The sequence below is a fragment of the Fulmarus glacialis genome, unplaced genomic scaffold, assembly GCF_000690835.1.
Source record: "Fulmarus glacialis isolate BGI_N327 unplaced genomic scaffold, ASM69083v1 scaffold8886, whole genome shotgun sequence".
NCBI lineage: Eukaryota > Metazoa > Chordata > Aves > Procellariiformes > Procellariidae > Fulmarus > Fulmarus glacialis.
In genome coordinates this window covers 12,780-18,497 of record NW_009217486.1, presented here as the reverse complement: position 1 = coordinate 18,497, position 5,718 = coordinate 12,780, and positions in this window count along the sequence as shown.

Here is a 5,718-nt window from a genome sequence, read left to right as displayed (position 1 = left end):
TCTTTCCCTCTGCCTACACGTATGATCTGGCCCACTTTGCAGAGCATGGCTTGCATGCTGTTCTTTGGAAAAGTACATGGCAGATCAAGCCTCCACCTTCGACAGAACCACGTTTTAATCAGGTCGTGTGGTACGAACAGAGCTTCTCTCTTCAGAGCTCCCCGGTGGCCCACTGACACAGGGCAGCACCGTGGTGAGATGCACTCCCTGCAGCACAGCGAGGAAGCCCTCGCCCCGCGCAGCTCCTGCGCCAAGTGCTTCAGGCGAACGTTTGGACAGGGCAGCAGCCCTGCCAAAATGCTCAGGGCTCAATGCACAAGGATAGTTAGGAGTATAAAGTAATAAAGCCATTCTTTTAGCTAATGAGAGGATCTTGGTGAGTGTGTTTGTTAACCATGCATTGCCTGCAGCTGTGTGGCTGGATCCACGCACAGCCCCCTGCCTTTTGCTGTGATCCTCCTGCTTCGTAACTCGTGTGGCAAAACCATCCCAGGACTCTGCAGAAGCAGTGGTTTCATTCCCTTTTTTTATGGCTCCCAGCAACAAAGTAACAGACTTTTAAACTTCCCTCCCCATCATTTTGTTCAGAAGAAATAAGACTTTACTGAAGGAGGTAAACGTTTCTACTGATTTCAGTAGGTTTTGATCTAATTCTCTCATGGCTAAGCATTTCTCCCACCATGCTGTAACTGGAAGTTACACTTCCCACTGGAAGAGAAACTTACTTACTTTCTGGTGTCTTTTTAAATCTTTCAGGGCACTACTTCACAGATATGTTTTTCCTACATATCTGTCTGAGTCAGAGGATTTCCCTCTGAGACATCCAGACATCTTGACATATTTACAGTCCATGTGCTGGACTACAAGGTGCTTCTGAAAACAGAAAGGGATGGAAAGGCAACACGAAAGTAGAGAGGAAGGAACAATCATAGAAAACCCCCAATGTTTATATTAAGGAATAAAGGAAGGGAAAAGAATTTCACAGAAATAAAAAGTAGATGAGGAGAATGGAAAGAAAGCTGGTTGAATGAAGACTGAAAGACTGATGGCATTGAGCTGCGGAACTTGCTGGTAGTTTTATTTACTGATTTTATTTGGTTCCATCTCAAAAGTATTAGCTTGCTTTAAAAATATAGTAAGATTTGTTGCAGATACAAAGTAATTGTACCTTACATTTGAGGAAACTTCGAACCAAACAGAGCAATAGAGACTCTATCTAAAAGAATTACAAGGAAAATTGAATTCAGAGGGGTTTTGCCACCTGCTTTTATGTAGGCACCTGGTTAAAACAGGAGGTATATCTGTGCAAAAAGTGCTTTACCACCTTCCTTTGCAGCGATTACAAGATATTACACTTTCCAGAAAGTAGCAATCAATACAGTATGTGCAGTCATTTTACTTTTTTTTTTGCACTATGACAGCAGATGACCCATAGATTCATTCGACTGAAGTTCTGAAAAGGTTATTCTAGCTGGAGAGCAGTCCTGAGGTGTGAGAATATAGCCTTGCTATAAAGTAATTGTGAGTTTGCATATGCAATGAAACTACTTCAGGATTAGCCATTTTTCTCAAGCTGTTAGAAATAGAGAGACATTTCAAAATCCTAGACTGTACTTTGAAATGTGCATTAGTCAGTAAACAGCATTTTTAGGCATAAGCATCAGGGTTATATCTTTAAAAATTATATACTTCTTATTTTCATGAGTGCCTATTAAGCATTATTATCTATAAGATGCTTAGGAACATAAGGTCTTTATTAAAGATGAAGAAATCTGAGCTTATCCTGAAAAAGCATGGATAAACTCAGATCACAGACTACCCAAAAGTACTTCCTTTGCAGAAAGGAGATGGTGGTGGAGGGAGGTTAAAGTTGATAGGAGGGACATTTTACACTCTAATTTTAGTCAATCACTCTTTTCTTTCTGAAATCCAGCTGTTATAATTCCCCTAAAGGCAGTGCTACCTATCGATCCAGAAATGATTGACATGGGGGATGCCAAGAAGCCCACAGCTAGCAAGCTACAGCAGAGATCTTAATTTGTAAATTACTATGGACGCTTTGCATTTTTGAGCATGCAAAAAATAGTAGCTTAATCAAGAGTTTAAACATTAAGGATACAAAGATTACATTAGCTTTTGCTGTCACAGGATGTGCATGAAGTAGCAGTGAATTTTTACTTTGTTTTCCTTCTAATACACAGCAACTCTTTATGGTAGACTCTTCTGAGTCTGAAGTTGGTCCTCTCACTCTGGAGGAAAGGCTTAAAATAATTCAGCTAAAATGGAGAGGACTTTACCTGTTACAATCACCACCCTTTCCTTCTCCCATGGTGGCTGGAGCTCCCCAAGGGCTCTTCACTACCCCTGCCGAGGTCTCGGCTCACGGCTGGAGCCTCTGGCCCCACTGCTACAGGCAGTAAATGCAGTCAGTGGGGTAGGACCAGCCAGAAAAAAAGAAACCTGCTTCAGTTCTGGCATTGTCATCCTTCTCATTGGAGGGGAAAATGAGACCTCTCATACCATTTTTTTGTCTGTCATGGCAATATGAGAGCCTTGTGTAGCACAGGGCAGCCGATAAACCAGGGGCTAGGACAGCGGCCTGAGATATATGCCCCCTCTCTCCAGCCTCACTGGGAAATGCTAGTCTATACCCCAAAAAACTTTGTCAACAAAATGGTGCCAGTATGGATCTGTTTCTGTGAAAAGCATAATAAAAAATTTCCTGATCAATTTGAGGCCAGGACGTGCGTGGTCTTCCAATGCCTCTGCATGAGGCAACATGTCCTGTACTCCGAGCAACTGAATCAGAAATCTTCCTTATTCAGGTTCAAAAGTACACCACAGACAACACTTGGGAACTTCTTGGCGCCTTCCTCTGTTGTGCACACCTCTAACCCTGGGAGACGCAGGTCCCCAGCAGTGCATGGAGGAAGGGATCAGGTAGGGAAGCTGTTATTCCCCGATCCTCCTCCCCCAGCACCGTCTCTCACTTGCACCTTCTCACCGTGCAGCCCCAGCCTTGCTGCCTTTTTTTTCTTCAGGTCTGTTCAGCTTCATTTAGATGCAAACTGGGTTTGGCCCAACAGCCATTTAAATAGGGCTGTTACTGAAATAGACCATCGAGCCAGCTGTGTTTCAGTCCTCATCAGACTGAAATGATGGCATTTCTTGTAACATCTCAGCAAAGGGGAGCATCAGCTATGTTTTATAGCTATTAGATAAAGGTGGATGCTCAGAACCCGGAAGACGTGCATTAATAAAACATAGCCAGCTTGACATATTGCTTGCTGAGCTTGTCTTGGCTTACAGGGGAACTATGTAACGTGTCTATTAGGAAAAGATTATTCTGTGGAAGAAGCCTTTGAGCTCCTCTGACAAAAAAAGCTAAGGACTGGCACCCCTCGTAGCCCCGCTGTGTATAGAGTACGTTCATGCTGCAGGTAACCTACTGGAAGATTTTCCCAAACCTCTTCTACTGCTCTTGTGCACAACTGAGCCTGTTGCAATGTGACAGAAAGACTTGCAGACTTCTAGGAAGAGTGACAAAATACGGGTAAGAGTCCCACAAGCCACCCAGATCATGTCAGGTATGTAATTAAGAAAGTATAAACCTGAAGTTTAAACAGAAACTTAAAAAAGACGTAAGTGATTGAATTGATTTCCATTGAAATAAATATCCCTCCTCCCCCCCTTAATCTTTTATTGGTATGGAGGAAGGATATAAAACCAAATGTTACCAGGTTTCCCGCTGGATCAGTTGTTTTGATTCTCCTGAAACTCCAAGCACACCATTGGGATGGGGTACTTCACTGACAGCTCCCCCTCCCTCTCCCCCCCCCTTTTGTGAGATGCAAGGAAATCAGCAGATTTTGCTCAGGATTTACCTATTATTCTTTAAACTTTATAGAAATATATTTTCTTCCATCCTGCTGGATTATTCTGTCCCTCTCTTACTAGCATTAACGTAGTTTCATCCTTAAATCCTCAAGTATCAAAAAGGAACACATAGAAAATGAGCTGACATTTTTCTAAACAGGGTATTATTTATATTGCAGCCTCAGCATAGCAGGTGCTTTAAAGAAAAATACCAGGATACATTTTCAGTCTTAGAAAGTATCATGTCTAAGTAGGCTCATCTAGGATTATGCATTTAAGGGTGGAGGTTGCAGATGTTGCAACTGATCCACTCTTACAAGTAATGTTTAATCAGCACCTGCACTTTGAATTGCCATATTTCTTTATAATAATGATGGTTGACTCTTGAAAAGACACTTAGTTGAGGTGCCTGAAATTTGAAGCTTTCTTGGTAATGATCAGTCTGGAACATTTCTATTCTTCAACCTACTGAGGGCCATTTGTGTCTGAAAAATATCTTATTCACATCTACATTTGCAAATGTTAAAGTAACAAGTGTAAACAGAATGCATCTGCACCTAACCACAACTTTACACGACATGTTAAATCATGCAACTTCAATAGAAATTTGGAATGGGAACACAACCAACTATAGGAACACTGTTTCCTCATAATGATTTTCCCTTCCTCCCTCCCAAAAGAACATATATTCTTCAAAAACCCATATTCTAGCAAGACTGATTTGAAAATACTTAGAATGCGCAGAGGAAACCAAGACTTCCCAGCCGTGTTAAACCGTCTGATGGAGAAGCATGTGGTGTTGAAATTCCTATGCGTAGTGGGGTCTAAATTAAAGGGGATTTAAGACCCTTAACTCCAGAAATTCTTGCTTTGGGGGAACTTCTGAGGTTGTATCATCACTTTTCTTAATGTTGAATATCCCTAAAAGTTCTTTGGAACCAAACTTTTCATTCATACGTGAATCTGAGGACTTGAGAGGCTCCTACTCAAATCACTCACAAAACCTGTAAAAGTGGTATCTTTTAGGTAAGCCACTTTCATGCTGTGTAGGCAAATTTCAGAATACCTGAGCCAGCAATGTTATAACCAGATAAAACCCAAACATGAAATGTTTAACATTCATTAAACCTGGTGCATACATAGAAATGTCTTTCACCAGCAATCATACCCAGATTGAAGCATTCCAGTGCTCGGACTTACTACCCAATTCTCAGAGATGAATTCAGTTTAAAAGCCTATAGTAGCTACATCTATTTATCTTCTTTGTTTCTTCTCCAGAATGTTTTTGCAGATAGCACTTTTTTCTGTGTTCCAAGAGCTACATGCAACAGATGTGATTTGTCTGAATGGGTCCTGTGAAATACTCGTAAAATTCTTAAAAACAAATAAAACCCCTCAAATGTGCATACATCCCTGCTTATCAGCAAGTGTTATGGTAGCATGACTGTACACAATGATCCTTGGATTTTTACTGCAAAGCCTAGGTAGTCTGTTCTTGCATTAGAAAAGATTTTAGTAGCAGTGATTTGGCCAAAACAACATGAAGATGTGCAAAGTGCACTGGCCATTGTCTGTTTCCTGAGCAAAGATGTCATATGTATGCAAATTTTACGTTCTTGAAAAGATTTGCTTGTTATGTGCAATGAGTATGTTAGCAGTTGTGCACACTTGCACAATGCATGCTTAAAATTGTGCTGCACTGAAAATATACTTTTAGATTTTAGATCTCTCTGGTTGTTTCATCCAACATTCTGTCTCTGCAGGTTATGGGCAATCTTACCTGTTATGGGCAATCAATGTGACTGAAGCCCAAGTCTTTCCATTGACTTCTCTAAGCCATGG